At 47.1% G+C, this 19,205-nt stretch overlaps 1 protein-coding gene and 1 long non-coding RNA gene across 8 annotated transcripts in view; one reads left to right on the top strand and one right to left on the bottom strand.

Moving 5' to 3' along the window:
• Positions 1–19,205, bottom strand: part of ROBO2 (roundabout guidance receptor 2) — a 1,482,214-nt gene that overhangs the window by 990,415 nt on the left and 472,594 nt on the right. The gene's annotated exons all lie outside the window — the stretch shown is intronic.
• Positions 9,227–18,650, top strand: LOC103170646. The gene is made up of 4 exons (XR_486324.3): positions 9,227–9,412; positions 11,362–11,522; positions 11,786–12,563; positions 12,999–18,650. It is a non-coding gene; the product is annotated as an uncharacterized LOC103170646 (long non-coding RNA).

Below are 19,205 nucleotides of genomic sequence, written 5' to 3'. Positions count from 1 at the left end.
ATAAATGCTGTCATTAATAATGATCTACTTATGCTACTGAATTCCTTCAAAAAAATTTAAGAGATGCTCTTTCTGGATTCTGTAAAGACTAAGGAATAATAGAGGTATGCCACAGGGTAGATAGACTCCCCACACACATCACTGGAACACCCTATAGGTCTCCTTCTCCAAACCAGAAGGAGATAAAGCAGCAGCAGGAGGAAGCATTCTAAACTTCAAAAATGGGAAATCTCTGTCTGCCATTATAACAGTTTGAAGCCTCAGGTGTGATTGTTCTGAGTCACAAGGAACCCAAATCCATCTGTCCCGCCCAGAGAAGTTCCACTGTTTACCCATCCAACTCCACATCATACAGAAACTCCTTACCAATGACTATAAAGCACTCAAATAGTTCTCTCCCCTTTTACCTCACTGATTTCCTACTATAACTTAACTCCTTGATGACTGGGAACGTGTCTACCAGTTCTGCTGTACTGTACTTTCCCAAGTGCTTATTATAGGGCTTTGCTCGCAGTAAGTGATTAATAAAGGCCATTCATTATGATGACCCACCCACCCATTTTTGAAATTTTTTTATGGGATTGAATAATTATGGTATTTGTTAAGCACTTACTATGTGCCAAGCACTGTTGTAAGCACTGTGGTAGATAGAAGTTAGTCATGTTGGACACAGTTCCTATCTGGCATGGGATCCAAACTTTTAATCCCATTTTACAAACAAGGTAACTGAGGCACAGAGAAGTTAACTGAATTGCACAAGGTCATACAGCAGGCATGGGGCAGAGCTGGGATTAGAACCCTGGTTCTTCTGATTACCAGACCCGTACTCTAACCATAAACTTACCAGACACCACAGTTAAGTGCTAAAGTAGATACAAGATAATCAGGTTGGATACAGTCCCTATCCCTCCCACATGGGGGTCACAGTCTTAATCCCCTTTTTACAGATACGGTACCTGAAACACAAAGAATTTAAATTACTCACCTATGTGACTTTAATAATTATTATTATGGTATTTTAGCACTTACTATGTGCAGAGCACTGTTCTAAGCGCTGGAGTACATTCCAAGCGTTTAGTACAGTGCTCTGCACATAGTAAATGCTCAATACTATTGAATGAATGGAGTAGATACAGGGTAATCAGATTGTCCCACGTGGGGCTCATTTTTTTAATCCCCATTTTTATATATGAGGTAACTGAGGCACAGAGAAGTTAAGTGACTTGCCCAAGGTCACAGCAAACAAGTGCCGGAACCGGGATTAGAACCCACGACTTCTGACTCCCAGGTCCATGCTCTTTCCACTGAGCCACGCTGCTTCTCCACTTAGGCAAGTGGCAGAGCCCGGCATAATAATAATTGTATTTTTAAGCGCTATGTGCTGAGCACTGTTCAAAGCACTGGGGTAGATACAGGGTCATGAGATTATCCCACGTGAGGCTCACAGTTAATCCCCATTTTACAGATGAGGTCACTGAGACACAGAGAAGTGAAGTGACCTGCCCACAGCCACAGAGCTGACAAATGCCAGAGCCGGGATTCGAACCCATGACCTCTGACTCCCAAGCCCGGGCTCTTTCCACTGAGTCACGCTGCTTCTCCGTCGCCGGGGACGGGTTCGTTCGGAATCGGCGCGGCGAGAGAAAGAGAGAGAAGCCAGGAACGGAAAGCCTGAGTTTTGTATAAAACATTCCACGAGGCAAACTGAATTATTTGATTATTTAGACGCAAAGAATTGAACTTATCTTTCGGGAAAAATAGGCTTATTGGTAGTGTTAGAGCTTCCCCAACGGGAGGAATACACTTACCTGGTGGTATTAAAGCTTCCCTAACGGGAGGAATACTCATATGTTACTCGCGCGTGGCAAAACACCCGGGCCCACCCAGGCGGAATTGTTTTATAACTTGCTCGCACGTGGTGAGGCGGCTAGCTCCCACCATGTTCACATCCCACTCGGGGAGAATCCAATTAATCGTTACATACCCATAGCGAAGCTCCTGGCTCCCAGCCCCACGAACGTTGAGCAGGGTGGTACACTCACCCATCCCACGGCTCCTCACTCGATGCAAGCAAAGGGAGCATCTCACCCTCTGGACAAAAGCGTCCTGCAGCCAACTGCTGTAAGTCTCAATCTGCTTCACAGGTTAGAGGCTGCAGGTGTTTATCACCTGTGCTCCTAGGCCCTTTTAACTTCCGGCCTCATTTTACCCAATCTCCGCCCTCCCCTCCTCCTCCAGACCTAATTTGATTAGCACCCGGGGGGGGGGGCACCTTCCGTATTCCCGGTTTGGGCTGTCAATCTGGCAGTTTGGGTTATGGGGGCGGTTACCCACCCTCACTTCCAAATTCCGCCTGCTGGGTCAGGAGGTCACGAGGTAGCATTTGACCTTGAGATGGTCGGTACCCCAGAGTCACCTTGGAACAATCCACCCCAGCTCTTAGTAAAGTGCTAGGCACACAGTATGTGCTTAACAAAGAGCACTATTATCATTATTATTATTATTATTACTTACACTCTGAATTTAGGCAAGTCACTTGACTTCTCCGGGACTAAATTCGCTCATCTTTAAAATGCAGACTAAGACTGTGAGCCCCGTATGTCTCCATTTGCCCAACCTGATTAACTTGTATCTACCCCAGCCCTTAGAACAGTGCTTGATGCATAGTAAGCACTTAACAAATACCATTATAGTTTTTACACCCACCTAAGCTTTTCCATTTCAAAATGTGCTGGTAGGATTTTTGCTCCCCACATTCGGCAAGGAGAAAATCCCTTTTCCTAGATCAGGGAAAAACATGAGATAAAGGTGCAGCGGACCACGGAGGCCTCTCACTGAAAGATTCACCTGATTGTAGCTATAGGTCAGAGGCATGGCCGATGTCCCTGCACCCCCATAATGCAGGGGAGAAGCTGCAACAGCCCCGTGAGCTGTGAGGGGCCCGAGGGAGGAGAGAAGTGAGTGTCTAGGACTGGGGAGCTGGGATAGAGGGTCTAAGCCCACTGCAGCACTGCCACGAGGTGTCCGCTGATTCTCTACGAGAGCCCCACTGCAGGGGGGATAGTGGCAGTGCAGGGGAGGAAGCAGGAGGGAAAAGTGGGTTGCTGGAGACCCTTTCTTGATCTTTTCCCCTCTTTGCGTCCCCTCCTTTTTCTCCAGCCACTTGTTTTTCTTCTTACCTCTCTTCCCCCCTCCAAAATTAAAAATGTTGCTTCAACAGTTCTCCTATAGTCCCATACCACAGCCCTCCAGCCAAGCCAGCTGTAATTTATTCCTGAATTCTCATCAGCCGTAGGGAAACAATCCTGAAGTACTCCTGACTCCACCCCAACCCACATAATAGCTGGCCAATGCCTCGGGATATCTTCTGGGGACTGGTGTTGTCTCTAACCTGCACTAGATCCAGCCCCATTAACAGACAGTCCAGAAAATGCTTTCTTCCTCAAAACACTAAGCTAATTAGTAAAAGTTATGATCTTCCTTTGTTTGTGGATTGGGTCTTTATGTTTCAGAGAGCTAGTGTCTGCAACTGAATGATCAAGACAAATACATCCCAAGCTGATGCCTAGAGAAGCAGCGTGGCTCAGTGAAAAGAGCACAGGCTTAGGAATCAGAGGTCTTTCAGCTGTGTGACTGTGGGCAAGTCACTTAACTTCTGAGTGCCTCTGTTACCTCCTCTGTAAAATGGGCATTTATTCATTCATTCAGTAGTATTTACTGAGCGCAGAGCATATCACAATTTAGATTGTGAGCCTCACATGGGACAACCTGATGACGCACACACCCAATCGCGAACACCGCCGGAGCAGGGCCGGGAAGGGTGGCGATGGCGGGGGTAGGGGAGGTGGAGGAGGCGTGATGGAAGGCGTGGGGTAGGGGGTGGGAAGAGGAGAGGGGGGAGAGAGAGCGGGGGGGAACCGGGTTGGTTTTGGTCTGATAAATGCACGCATCACCCCCCGACCGCCGCCGCCGCCGCCCCGAGGGGCGGGGAGGGACGACGCAGGGGGAAGGGGTCAGCGCTCGTCGGCATGAATTAGCTCTAGAATTACCACAGTTATCCAAGTGTTCTGCACATAGTAAGCGCTTAACAAATACCAATATTATTATTATTATTTTTATTAAGAAACTCCTACTTTTACAAAAGGAAATGAAGGTGACACCCCTACCTGAGGGCTTAATAGCAAGAAGATGGGTGGGAATTCTTGTGCCATTCATTCATTCATTCAACAGTATTTATTGAGCGCTTACTATTTGCAGAGCACTGTACTAAGCGCTTGAAATGTACAAATCGGCAACAGATAGAGACGGTCCCTGCCCACTGATGGGCTTACAGTCTAATCGGGGGAGACAGACAAAAACAGTAGCAATAAATATAATTCATTCATTCATTCAATAGTATTTATTGAGCGCATACTATGTGCAGAGCACTGTACTAAGCGCTTGGAATGTACAAATCGGTAAGAGATAGAGACAGTCCCTGCCCTTTGACGGGCTTACAGTCTAATCGGGGGAGACGGAGAGACAAGAACAATAACAATAAATACAATCAAGGGGATGAACATCTCATTAAACAATAGCAAATACATAGAATCAAGGCGATGTACATTTCATTAACAAAATAAATAGGGTAATGAAAATATATACAGTTGAGCAGACGAGTACAGTGCTGAGGGGATGGGAAGGGAGAGGGGGAGGAGCAGAGGGAAAAGGGGAAAAAGAGGGTTTAGCTGCGGAGAGGTGAAGGGGGGCGGTAGAGGGAGTAGAGGGAGAACGGGAGCTCTGTCTGGGAAGGCCTCTTGGAGGAGGTAAGCTGTAAGTAGGGTTTTGAAGAGGGGAGATTAATTAGTACATCTCATTAACAAAATAAATAGGGTAATAAAAATTTATACAAATGAGCGGACGAGCACATTGCTGTGGGGAGGGGAAGAGAGGGGGGAGGAAGAAGGAAAGGGGGGAAAGGGGGACTTAACTGAGGGGAGGGGGTGGGTAGAGAGGCAGCAGAGGGAGCAGAGGGAAAAGGGGAAGCTCAGTCTGGGAAGGCCTCTTGGAGGAGGTGAGTTCTCAGTAGGGCTTTGAAGAGGGGAGGAGAATTAGTTTGGCAGTGAGGAGGGAGGGCAATCCAGGACAGCGGGAGGACATAGCCCAGGGGTCGACGGCGGGATAGGTGAGAACGGGGGACGGTGAGGAGGTGGGCGACAGAGGAGCAGAGCCTACGGGGTGGGCAATAGAAAGAGAGAAGGAGAGGTAGGAGGGGGTGATGGAAAGCCTTGTAGCCTAGGGTGAGAAGTTTTTGTTCTGTGCGGATGTCGATATGCAGCCTCTGGAGGTTTTGAAGAAGGGGAGTGACATGCCCAGAGCATTTCTGCAGGAAGATGAGCCGGGCAGCGGAATGAAGAATAGACTGGAGCGGGAAGAGACAGGAGGAAGGGAGATCAGGGAGAAAGCTGACACAATAATCCAGCTGGGATATTATGAGAGCCTGTACCAGTAAGATAGGCATTTGGGTTGAGAGGCAAGGGCAGATCTTGGCGATATTATAAAGGTGAGACCAGCAGGTCTTGGTGATGGATCAGATGTGTGGGGTGAACGAGAGAGCCGAGTCAAAGATGACACCGAGGTTGCGGGCTTGAGAGACGGGAAGGATAGTCGTACCATCCACAGTGATAGGGAAGTCAGGAAGAGGACAGGGCTTGGAAGGGAAGATAAGGAGCTCAGTTTTGGACATGTTGAGTTTTAGGTGGCAGGCAGACATCCAGGTAGAAATGTCATGGAGGTAGGAGGAGATACGAGCCTGAAGGGAGGGGGAGATGACAATTCGATGAGAAAAGTAGAGGGATGATCTATCATAATGATAATGATGGTATTTGTTAAGCACTTACAACCTTACTGCCAAGCACTCTTCTAAGTGATGGGGTAGATACAAGGTCATCAGGTTGTCCCAAGTGGGGCTCACAGTCTTAATCCCCATTTTACACATGAGGCAATTGAGGCACAGAGAAGTTGGAACCCAGAACCTGTGACTCCCAAGCCCGGGCTCCTTCAACTAAACCACGCTGCTTCTCTAAGAGGGGGCATCTATCACACTACATGACCCCTCTTCCTTTTCCTCTACCTTAGAGGAGAAATTAGAAATTTATTTATTACTTTTCTTTTCCCTGCCAGCTTCCGGAGACCTGGCGGGCCGCAGATCCAGACGGAAACTTTACAAGGTGCTGTTCATAGGTTGGACAGTTTCCTTAGATTAATGGGCCAAGAATAAAACGAAACAAAAAAAAACACCACACACACACACACACACACACATCCATGTTGTACCTGCTGGCTTCTAAGGCACCCTTTCACATCTTTCCCCCAATACACATGCTTAACCCTCTCCACATACATATATCACTACTCCCTTTTACCCACCCTCCTTAACACAGGCCTTTGTTCTCCCACTTTGGTCAACACATCTTCACATATACTCCTGGAAATTTCTTCCCATGTTGCACACTACTAAACACACAACCACAAACACATTCCCAGCACACCCCAATCCAGTTTAGACAAACACAACCATTCACCTTCAGAGCTGGTCAAGAGGAGCAGAAACTGATAGACCAGTTGAGAAACAATTGCTACTGCCAACACCAGCAAGTCACAGGAGTGGCTCCTGAGCCTAGACCAGCCTAATTTATCAGGGCAAAAACTGTAATCGCTCTTTACTGATGAAGCCTTATCCCTCTATTTTCAAGGATCCCCACTTGTACTCTTAGCTCCAGTCAAAATTTAGGGAGGGGGCCTATAGAATAGCTATAAAAAATCAATTCCTGATAGCATGGAAGAAAAACACTTTTTTTTGCTTTGTTTTGTTTTTACAATTGAGCCTTGGAAAGTTAGGTGACTATCATTGGATAGTATTGTACCGTGATTCTGTTTTTAATGAAAAGAAAAAATTCTTTATAAGGTTCCACCACGAGGATTTCAGAATCCAGGGACACAGGAAAAAATTTAAAATGGTTTCCGTATTCTGTTGTTCTGATTGAACATCAGAATAATCTTTAGTTCCACCTGGACGTTCACCGGGCGACCGCTAGCTTTTCTCCTGGAAAGCTTTATGGTGCACGATCCAGACGGAGTTCTCAGTTCTGAGGTAACACCGTTGGTGAGACTGCATCTATAGGATCAGTAGATTTGAGAGAGACTATTGCACATTTTATCCATAAAAGCAGTTGGGCAACTCATTTGGGGTCTTGACCTGTGGGGGAAATAGCTCCAACACCACTGGTTAAAGATGGGAAAGCTACGTCCTACTACCAGCAGGGTAGTTGACGAAAATGCTATCTAAACATATCCGTGTACTCCCTCGCTTCCCCTATTTTAATAAAGGTAAGAATTATAATTATGGTATTTCTCAAGGGCTTCCTATGTACCAAGCGCTGTTCTAAACACTGAGGTTAATCCCAAGTCATCAGGTGGGGGACAGTCCCTGCCCGGGATGGGGCTCACAGTCGTAGTGCCCAATTTCCAGATGAAGGAACTGAAGCACAGAGAACTTAGAAATGTATTTGCGATTTTTTTTTTCTCTGCCAGTTTAACAGCAGACAAGCGGGAGATCAAGGATTAGAAGCCATGTCCTGTGACTCCCAAGCCTGTGCTCTTGCCACTAGGCCATGCTGGTTCTCTTCTTCACTTTCATGTCTATCACACCCTCACTGTTTGTCAGACCTTGTGGGCAGGGATCATATCGATCGACTCTATTGTAGCCGCCCAAACACTTAATAATGTGAATAATGGAAATCCAGTTCCAGAGTTGACACAGAGGAAAAGAAATGGGGCGAAAAGGAGAATTTATTGCAGAACAGAAAAGAAGCCGATTTCGTTGGGGTGGTTTTTTTTTATTTTCTACAGTATCATCTTTGGTTTAATTAAATAATTCATTACAAAATATCTCCTAACACAGTCTATGGTGCAACACTGATGAAGAGGTTTCAGAATGTGTCATATCTACTTGCAATTTTCAGGATTATTGTGAAACTTAAAGGAAGAATTCCTCGAATTTAAAAGAATAGTAGGAAAAGAGCTGGGTTTCTTTCTTCCAGTTGTGGTACTATGAGGGGCAGGAGAATACACTAGTCAGAGGGACAGCGTAGGCTCCGCCCATCGGGTCACTGTGGCGCCAACCTGACCACCCGGTGACTCCTTGGGTCACTCGGGCCCCCACCTCATCTCCAGCTGACCCAGGGGGTCACAGAGCCCCCCACTAGCCGGCCCGAGAGGTTTCCGTGAGGGGCGAGCCGAGGTGACGGGGGAGGAGGAGGGGGAACCGGGCTCTGTCACTAAGGGGAGTAAGCGCTTACTATGAGGTAAGTACTGTTTTAAGCGATAGGGAAGATACAAGGTTATCAGGTTGTTCCAGGTGGGGGCTCATGGTCTTATCCCCATTTGACAGAGGAGGTAACTGAGGCATAGGCACGCAGCTGCCAAGGGGCGGAGCAGGAATTCGAACCCACGGCCTCTGGCTCCCAAGCCCGTGCTTTTCCCTCCGGCCACGAGGAACTCGAACCCACAACCCTCGACTCCCCAACCCGTGCTCTTTCACTCTGCCCGCTCCGGGTCTCGGAAGGGGGAGGGTAAACGTCGCGTAGAGCCAAATTGAGACTGCCTGAACAATGTTCCTCAGAAGTTTTCTCTCGCCTTTTGACCTCTCTGCAAGTCTCTTTTTAGAGACTGCTCTTTCAGCCAATCTGGCATTTCTCCAGAAGGCAAATCAACTGAATCATCCGAGAAGATTCAGTCAGTGGCTTCGTGGAAAGATCACGGGCTTGGGAGTCCGAGGGCGTGGGTTCGAATCGCCTCCACGCCCCGCTCCGCCCCTCGGCCGCTCTGTGACTTTGGGCGAGTCACTTAACTTCTCTGTGCCTCAGGCACCTCATCTGGAAAATGGGCATGAAGACTGTGGGCCCCACCTGGGACAAGCCAATAACCTTGTCTCTCCCTCTCAGCGCTTAGGACAGTTCTTGGCAGCTAGTAAGCGCTTAAAAAATTACCATTATCATTTTCCTTACTGAACGTTATCGCAACCCCAACCCATTTTTTTTTTTAATCCTGAGGAAAAAGATGTCCCCCAGAAGGAAGACTGATAATGTTCCCCCACGGGCTCCAAATGGCGTCTTTTGTAAGAAAAAAAGTCCACCATTTTGAATTCGTGGGTATGCACGCCCCATAGAAAACCTGAGGAGATTTTTTTTTTTCTTTCCCCTTCCCTCAGCGGGGGAAGAAGGCGGGGCGAAGAAGATGGCCTCCAATCAGAGCCAAAGAGCGGGACACCCTTGGCTCCGCCCCCCGTGTCCCTCAGGCGCCGACTATAAGAGCCCCACCCGGGTTTGCTCCGTGTGGAGCGGGCAGAGTTTGGAGTCGGAGCAGGTGTCTGGTGAGGACGGAGGGGACGAGCGAGCCAAGGCCCTGCCCCAGTCAAAGCCGGTCTGAGGGGAGGGACGGCAGGTTCAGGAAGATGAGGAAAAAAACAAAAACCCATTAACCTGACAGGAACGAAAAAGACTTCGGGACCAACTCCGTTTGCCCTCCCCTTGAGAGATTTTCCCTGTTTGGCTTCTCAGAGATTCGAATTGATTTGAGGGAATTATGTGGGTCTAAATCGGTATTCAAAATAATTCCCTCACAGGCTCTATTCCCTCACAGTGCCTATTCCTCTATTCCCTCACAGGGCCTATTCCCTCACAGGTTCTATTCCTCTATTCCCTCACAGGCTCTATTCCCTCACAGGTTCTATTCCTCTATTCCCTCACAGGGCCTATTCCCTCACAGGTTCTATTCCTCTATTCCCTCACAGGGCCTATTCCCTCACAGGCTCTATTCCCTCACAGGGCCTATTCCCTCACAGGCTCTATTCCTCTATTCCCTCACAGGGCCTATTCCCTCTCAGGCTCTATTCCCTCACAGGCTGTATTCTTTTACAAGGCCTATTCCCTCACAGGGCCTATTCTCTCACAGGCTCTATTCCTCTATTTCCTCACAGGCTCTATTCCTCTATTCCCTCACAGGCTCTACTCCCTCACAGGGCCTATTCCCTCACAGGGCCTACTCCCTCACTGTGCCTATTCCTCTATTCCCTCACAGGCTCTATTCCTCTATTCCCTCACAGGCACTATTCCTCTATTCTCTCACAGGCTCTATTCCCTCACAGGGCTTATTTCCTCACAGGCTCTATTCCCTCACAGGCTCTATTCCCTCACAAGCTGTATTCCGTCACAGGCTCTGTTCCCTCACAGGGCCTATTCCCTCACAGGCTCTGTTCCCTCACAGGCTCTATTCCTCTATTCCCTCACAGGGCCTATTCCCTCTAAGGCTCTATTCCCTCACAGGCTGTATTCTCTTACAAGGCCTATTCCCTCACAGGGCCTATTCCCTCACAGGCTCTACTCTCTCACAGGGCCTATTCCCTCACAGGCTCTATTTCTCTATTCCCTCACAGGCTCTATTCCTCTATTCTCTCACAGGCTCTATTCCCTCACAGGGCCTATTCCCTCACAGAGCCTATTCTCTCACAGGCTCTATTCTTCTCTTCCCTCACAGGCTCTATTCCCTCACAGGCTGTATTCCCTCACAGGGCCTATTCCCTCACAGGTTCTATTCCTCTATTCCCTCACAGGCTGTATTCTCTCACAAGGCCTATTCCCACACAGGGCCTATTCCCTCACAGGCTCTATTCCCTCACAGGGCCTATTCCCTCACAGGCTCTGTTCCCTCATAGCACCTGTTCCCTCAGAGGGCCTACTCCCTCACAGTGCCTATTCCCTCACAGGGCCTATGCCTTCACAGTGCCCTCTGCTGGTTTTTCGGGGGATGGGTGGAAATGTGTCACGAACTTTCTTAGGAAGGACGGTGACTAGACTGCCTGACCTGATTTTAGGGGAAAAAAAACAACATAGGGACAGGAAACTATGAGCAAGCAAGACCCGCTTTTGCGGAAAGGATGACCCTACGGTGTGACTGTCTCTGGAAGGACACCCAGCGTGTGGAGTTTGTTTCCCAAAACCATTAGTTAAAACTCTTAATTAACTTTAACCTCCATGTCCTTCATTCCTGCCTTCCTATCTGCTTAAAAAGCAACTAAAATGCTTTATTGTAGGGCTCCCCATCGTCTAATGCCTCTCCCTCTCTCCTGACTACCCGCATGGGGGGTTCCTTCCCCTGAGAGGTTTTGATCGATACAAAGGAAAAGGAGAAAATATAGAAAAGACGTCCATGTCTTGTAGCAGTAGAAATTAATAATGGCTTTGGAAAAGCAATTCCTGCTGTCTCCTAGAAAAAGGCTGTTGTTGCACTTTGCGTTCAAAGCATGCTTTGGCCTCATTTCAGAACCTCCAAGTGCCCACTCCACCCTCGGCACCAGGAGGTGAGGAGAAGCACCAGAAGAGGAAGGAGGAGGAGGAGAAGCCTTAAGAGGTCCTGACCAGCCCTGCACCAACTGGACCAAACCGGCCACGGAGAGCCTGGCGGCATAGGTGACAAGCCAGATGGTAGGGAGAAATTGCTCTTTGAAGGGAAATGAGTAAATCTGGTCTCCCGGGGAGACCGCGGGCATGTCGTGGGTGGGAAAGATTGACTGTTGTCCATTTGGGTATCCAGGAAATTTGATTTTACTAATCCAACTTGTAGATTTCTTTTTTGGGGTGGGGGGAGAATGAACAAAGGATTTAGTATCTGAAGGAAACCCCATACCAGCCCAAGAAGCCCCTGGGCGATTTCTCCTACTCTGCCATGTCACCGAGTTGCCTTTTAGAAACCTCCTGTAGGGATGCGGTCCAGGCAGCTGCCCCGACGAGGAAGAGAGGACGAGGGAGGAGCGATGGGAGATCGAGCGGCCCCGTGGAGACCGGGACACCCTGAGAGAAGATGGGAGTTGACCTGTCCGTCGAAAAAAAAAAAATAAGTATCTCCTCATAGACTCACCCAAAGCAACCTGGAAACATTAGCTGCTAGTATCGAATGATTTGTACCTAGATAAGTCTCTTGCACGTTTTTCTGTTCAAGATGAATCGGTCTTTGGACTTTTCCTCACAGAATATTTCCCTAATCCATTTTCAGGAGAAAGAACTCTGGTCAGGATGTTGCTTTCACGCCTTAAAATTCAGTCAGAGGAGAGGTAGGAGGTACAGGGAGCCTTTAGTTATGAAGAAATAATAAGGAAAATAAAAAGAGAGATTCAATACGTAGTACTGCCAGGAAATTTAAAAGTAGGGGAAAAAAACGGAAGCTTATTGTGGATTTCCAAGGGAAATTTACCTCACAGCTCCTTAAAAAGAATGAATAAAATGTGTTGAGGCGAGGCTCCCTGATTTAGGGCAGTTCACTCTCCGGACTATTGGGATTGGGTTAATACTCCAGGTGAGGTTTGGAATAGTGCAAGAAGAGATAAGAGCAAATGGTTACACATTTCCTTCTAAAGCTGTGATTCTGAAAACAGTGGTGTCGTCTGTGCTCAAACCCCAGTTGCTATTTTTCCAGAGACTCAACCTGCCTACTTCTGGGAGCACCCCATCCAGCAATCATCCGGGCAGGTAGGCAGAGCTGTGGGCTCAGACATCAGCAGAAGCCAAACCACGGGAGGGTGAGGAGGAATAGATGAAAAGATGCTGGGGGCAGCAGAGGAATGAAACCAGGAGGGATGGGTTTGGGGGTGGGAGGAGTGAGCTGGAGAGCTCTTTCCGGGAGAAATGGGGTGTGGGGGATGCTCGCCATCCCATGCCGCACATTGGAGTCCTTGCCTGTGTGACAACCTTCCATCTCAAGGTACGATCATCTATTAAATAAAGAAATGCCGGGCAGTCCCGCATGCCCGCCCCCGCCCCCCCCCCCCCCCCCCCCCACCGCCCATTCCGTGCAATGAGAGATTCACCGAATCATCTTTGGGAATGTTTTGGATAAGGGATGCCCACCTAGTGGCTACCGATGACACTAACCAAGGGCTTATCTTTTTCCACCCCTCGGGTCAGCTGCCGGAATTCAAAACCTCCAATCGGCTCGGCTCCCCCCTAGAACACTGGAAGAACCAAGACTGCGGCGAGAGAAGGCTTTCACCACGGATCGTGCGGCAAGAGATGGGAAAAGGGAAAACCCTCTTAGGCTCCCCTAAAGTGATTCTCCACCCTCCCAACCCCCCTACCACTCCCTCCCGGTGCTCTGTCCTAGGACTTTGTGGCTAGGAAGGAGGAGGGGGGAAGAAGATAGTTTTCTTTATGCACTCCCCCTCCTGCTGTTCTCTACCTACCTAAGGTCTTCACGGCCTGAAAAGGTACTGTGGGATTTTAAAAAGGGAGCATTTTGCTTTATGCAAAAAACTCTCCTGCTTATTTATCCACCTGAGGACTTTGAGGCCTTCAGAGAAAATCGATGAGGAGGGAAAGGAGAAATCTGCTCAATAGGCCATTACATCTCCTGTTCATTACTCCCCCTGAGGCCTTTAAGGCCTTCTACTGGAGAATGACTGCAGAGTATCTGAGGTGCCAGAGGAGAAATCTGCTTCATGCAAAGAATCTCCAGCTTTCACTTTCCTCCTGTAGGTGGTCAAGGCCTTCCCAAAAGTATATTTGAGGGGAAAAGGGAGAAATTTGCTTTGTGCAAGCAACCTCCAGGTTTAACTTCTCTATCTAATGCCTCCTATGCTTTAAGAGAGAAGATTTGCTGTGCCCAAGGAGAAATTTGCTTCAAGCAAGTAATCTCCCATTTTATTTCTCTACCTGAGGTCTTCAAGGCCACAAAAGAGAATATCTGAGGTGAAAAAGAGGGAATTTGCTTTACTCAAAAAGTCTCCTGCTTTCTTTTTTCTGCCCAATGTCTTCAAGGCAAAAATGGAGAATCTGGCTTCTGGCACACACACCTGCTGTTCAGGACTCCACCTCAGGCCTTCATGGCCTTTTAATTTGAGAATGAATGAGAGACTATTTGAGGGGTTAAAGGAGAAATGTGCTTCATGCACAGATCTCCAGCTTGTCTTTCTCGACCTCTGGTCTTCAAGGCCAGAAGAGAGAATAGTGAAGGTCAAAAAGGAGAAAATTGCTTCATGTAAACCATCTCCAGCTCTTCTCTTTCTACCTAAGGTCTTCACGGCCTCACAAGAGTGTATTTGAAGTGAAAGAGGAGAAAGTTAGTTTCATGGACCCGATCGCCAGTTTATGTTTCTCTAAGGTCTTCAAGGCCGCGAGAGAGACCCTTTCAAGGGCCAAAGGAGAAATCTGCTTCATGCAAACAATTTCCTGCTCTCAGCTTTCTAAAAATATTTGAAAAGGAGACTTTTGCTTCATGCAAAAAATTGTCCCGCTTATTTGTTCCACCTTTTGGTCTACAAGGCCTTCCAAGATTACATGTGAGGTGAAAAATGATCCATGGGCTTCATGCAAACAATCTCCAGCTTTTGTTTCGCTAAGGCCGTAAAGGCCTTAGGAGAGAATGATTTAGGTGAAAAGGGAGAAATTGGCTTCGTGGAGTAGATACAGCTCCCGTTCAAGTACTCCTCCTCAGGCCTTCAACGCTTTGGAACGAAGAATGAGTAGAGAATGTTGGAGGTGCAAAAAGGCGGACTTTGCTTCATGCAAACCATCTCCAGCCGGTATTTCTCCATCTGAGGTCTTCCAGGCCTTGCAAGAAAACAGTGGAGGTGAAAACGGGGAAATGTGCCTCGTGTACACAAATGCTAGTGTTTATTTCTTGAAGGTCTTCAAGGCCTCCAAGGAGACTACGTGAGGGGAAAAAAGGGAGAAATTTGCTTCCTACGAAGAGTATCCTGCTTTCTTTCTCTAACTAAGGTCTTCAAGGCCTGAAGAGAGACTGTATGGCATTGGAAAAGGAGAATTTTGCTTCATGCAGAAACTGTCCTGCTTTATTGGTCACCCCAAGGTCTTCAAGGCCAAAGAGCATATATGAGATGATAAAGGGTGGATTGGCTTCATGCAAAGAATCTCCAGCCTTTATGTCTCTCTACCAGGTCTTCAAGGCCTGGAAAGAGACTATTTTGGGTGAAAAAAAAGGAGACATTTGTCTCATGGAGATATACTTCCTGTGTCTTACTCCACCCTCAGGCCTTCAAGGCCTATGGATTGAGAAGGAATGGAGACTATCTGAGGTGCAAAAGGAGAAATTTGCTTCACGCAAATCTCCTCCAGCTTGGATTTCTCTAGCTCAGGTCTTCAAGGCCAGAAAAGAGAATCTGCTCGAGGTGGAAAAGGAGAAATTTGGCTTCATGCAAACCATCTCCAGCTTTGATTTCTCTACCCAAGGCCTTCAAGGCCAGCAAAGAGAATATGTGGAGGTGGAAAGGGAGAAATTTGCTTTATGCATACAATCTCCAGGTTGGATTTCTCTAAGGTCTTCAAGACCTCAAAAGAAAATATTTGAAGCTTATAAAAGGAGAAATTTGTGTCATGAAAACTATCCCTTGTGTTCTCTTGTTTTCCTAAAGTCTTCAAGACTTGAAAAGAGCATATCAGAGGTGGCAAAGGAGAAAGGTGCTTCGTGCAAAACCATCTCCAGCTTGGATTTCTCTAGCTAAGGTCTTCAAGGCCAGAAAAGAGAATCTTCTTGAGGTGGAAAAGGAGAAAACTGGCTTCCTGCAAACCACCTCCAGCTTTGATTTCTCTACCCAAGGCCTTCAAGGCCAGCAAAGAGAATATGTGGAGGTGGAAAGGGAGAAATTTGCTTCATGCATACAATCTCCAGGTTGGATTTCTCTAAGGTCTTCAAGACCTCAAAAGAAAATATTTGAAGCTTGTAAAAGGAGAAATTTGCCTCATGAAAACTCTCCCGTGCGTTCTCATGTTTATCTAAAGTCTTCAAGTCTTGAAAAGAGCATATCAGCGGGGGCAAAGGAGAAATGTGCTTCACGCAAAACCATCTCCAGCTTGGATTTCTCGAGCTAAGGCCTTCAAGGCCAGAAAAGAGAATCTTCTTGAGGTGGAAAAGGAGAAAATTTGCTTCCTGCAAACCATCTCCAGCTTTGATTTCTCTACCCAAGGCCTTCAAGGCCCAAAAAGACTATTGGAGCGAGCTTTAAAAGGAGAAATTTGCTTCATGCCAGCCACATCCCCACTTGCATTTTTCTACCTTTATGGTCTTCAAGACCTGAAAAGGACAACTTTTCTTCATACAATCTCCTGCTTTTGTTTCTCTACCTAAGGGCCCAAAAAAAGGTAATATATGGGGTTAAAAAGGGAAATGTTTGCCTCCTATAAAAACTCACCTCCTCATTTTTCTGCCTAAGGTCTTCAAGACCTGAAGAGAAAATATGTGAACTAGAAAAGGAGAAATGTGCTTCATGCAGAAACATCTCCTGTGCATTAGTTCACTTCAGGCCTTCAAGGCCTTTGAGAAAGGCAATGAATAGAGAATATCTGAGGTGGAAAAGGAGAAATTTGCTTCATGCAAAGAAATCTGCTCTTCTTTCTCGACCTAAGGTCTTCAGGGCCTGACAAGAGAATATTTGAAGGGAGATAGGAGAAGTCTGCTTCATGCAGAAACATCTCCTGTTCATTCCTCCAATTGAGGCCTTCAAGGCCTTGTCATAGAGAATATTTGAGGTGGAAAAGGAGAAATTGGCTTCATGCATTTAAAAAAAAGAAAAACCTCTGTCCTTTCTCTCCCCTAAGGTCTTCAGGGCCTGCGAAGAGAATACTGGAGGTGAGAATGGAGAAGTCTGCTTCATGCAGACATGTCTCCTGTTTATTGCTCCACTTGAGGTCTTCAACGGCCTTCCAAGAGTCTCTTTCCAGTGGGGGTAAAAGGAGAAATTTGCTTCATGCAAACCCCCCCAAAAACCCTTTTCTTTCTCTACCTAAGGTCTTCAGGGCCTGAAAGAGCATAGTTGAGGGGAGAAAGGAGAAGTTTGCTTCACGCAGAAATATCTCCTGTTTCATTACTCCACTTGAGGCCTTTAAGGCCTTTTCATGGAGAGTATCTGAGAAGACATTTGCTTCATGCAAACAGTCTTCTGCTCTTGGATCTCTACCTAAGGTCTTCAAGACCTGAAAAGAGAACGTTTGTGCTTGAACAAGAAGTTTTCTTGGTGCAGTGTCTTGCTACGGTTTCTCTAGCCTCGGTCTTCAGGGCCTTGTTCCAGAGGGAACAAAGGAGGAATTTGCTTCATGCAGATACACTTCTTGTGCATTACTCCACCTCAGGCCTTCAAGGCCGTTTCAATGAGAATGAGAGAGAGAGAGAGACTATCTGAGGTACAAAAGGAGGAGCCTGCTTCATACAAACCATCCCCAGCTTTTCCTTCTCTGTCAAAGGTCTTCAGGGCCTCCAAACAGACTACTGGAGGGGAAAAAGGAGAAATGCGCTTCATGCAAAAATCTCCTGCTGAGATTTCTTTATCTAAGCTGTACAAGGCCAGAAATGAGAACATTCGCAGTGAAAATGGAGAAAGTTGGTTCCTACGTACAATCTGCAGCTTTTATTTCCCTGGGGTCTTCAGGGCCTCAGAGGGAAGCAGTTGAGGCTTAAAAAGCAAGCTTATAACATTTGCTTCATGAAAACCACCTCCTGCTTTACATTTGCCTGTCTGCGGTCTTTGGGACCTGAAAAGAGAATATTGGAGGTGAACAAGGAGAAATTTGCTTCATGCAAACCACCTCCTATTTTTATTTCTCTCCCTAAGGTCTTCAAGACCTGGAAAGAGAATACTTGAGGCTTAAAGGAAGAAATTGGCTTCATGCAAACCACCTCCTGCCTTCATTTCTCTACTTAAGGTCTTCACGACCCAAAAAGAGAACATCTCTGATGAAAAGGGACATGTTTTCTTCATGCAAACAATCATCCTGCTTCTGTTTTTCTACCTCAGGGCTGGAAAAGGCCATCTGGGGTCTTAAAAAAAAAAAAAAGGAGTGATTTGCTTCATGCAGAAACAGCTCCTGGGCATTAGTCCATTTCAGGTCTTCAAGGCCTGGGAATCAAGAAATGAGGAGACAATCAATCTCTTGGAACAAGAGAGAGAGTTGCTTCGTGTCCACTATCTCCTGCTTTAATTTCATCGACCTTCAGGTCTTCAGGGCCAGAAAAGAGGGTATTTATTGGGGTTGAAAAAGAGAACTTTTACTTCATTTGGACAGATCTCCTTTTCTTTATGCCACCCCTCACTTTTTAAGGCGTTGTAATGGAGGGTGACTAGACACTATCCACTACATGCACGAGAAGTCATTTGCTTCCCGGAGGAAGGTCTCCCACTTATCTCTCTCCCTCTGGTTTTCCCGGTCTGGAAAGAGAGAGTACACGTGAGCTGGGAGAGGAGAGATTTTGCTTCCGGCAAAAATGTTACTGTTTGTTACTCCACCTAAGGCCTTCAAGGCCCTTTAGTTGAGAATTGAGGGAGAGTTTACACGGTGGAAAAGCAGAAACGTAATTCAGGTGAACAGTCCCCTGCTTGAATTGGTCTACCTAAGGTCTTCAAGACCTGTAAAGAGAATCGATGCCATAGACGAAGGAGCAGTTTGCCGCCTACAAAAAGTCACGTGGTCATTTTTCTACCTAGGGTCTTCAAGACCCGAAGAGAAAATAGGTGAATTGGCAAAGGAGCCAAGGGCTTTGTACGGACACATCTCCTGTGCCTTAGTCCACCTCGGGCGTTCAAGGCCTGTTATACCGAGAGTGGCTGGAGATGATTTGAGGTGAAAAAGGAGAAGTTTGCTTCATGCAAACAATCTTCTGCTGTTATTTCTCTACCGCCGGTCTTCAAGGCCGGAAGAGAGAACATCTGCAGTGGGGAAAGAGAAATTGGCCTTACGCAAAAACTCCCCCCATCAGTGGGTCCACCTAAGATCTGCAAGACCTGGAGAGAAAAAAATATCTGAGCTGGAAAAGGAGAAATTTTCTCCATACACAAACGTCTCCTGAACATAAGCCTACCTGCAGCCTTCAAGGCTGTTTAATTGAGAGCAAACAAGGACCGTTTGGGGTGGAACAGGAGAAAGTTGCTTCATGCAAACCGTCTCCTGCTTTGATTTCTCTACCTAAGGTCTTCAGGGCCTCAGAAGAGAATCCGCGAGATGAAAAGGGAGACATTTGCTTCATGCAAACTCTCTCCCCCTTTTGTTTCTCCACCACGGGCCTTTGAGGCCCTTTAAGGGGGGTTGAATGGATATTATTTCTAGTGAAGGAGGAGGAGTGTCCTTCGTGCCAAAAAACCTCCAGTTTTCACTACAGCAGGTCTTTCT

The sequence above is a fragment of the Ornithorhynchus anatinus genome, chromosome 17 (assembly GCF_004115215.2).
Source record: "Ornithorhynchus anatinus isolate Pmale09 chromosome 17, mOrnAna1.pri.v4, whole genome shotgun sequence".
Taxonomy (NCBI): Eukaryota; Metazoa; Chordata; class Mammalia; order Monotremata; family Ornithorhynchidae; genus Ornithorhynchus; species Ornithorhynchus anatinus.
This window is presented reverse-complemented; position numbering and strand designations above follow the sequence as displayed.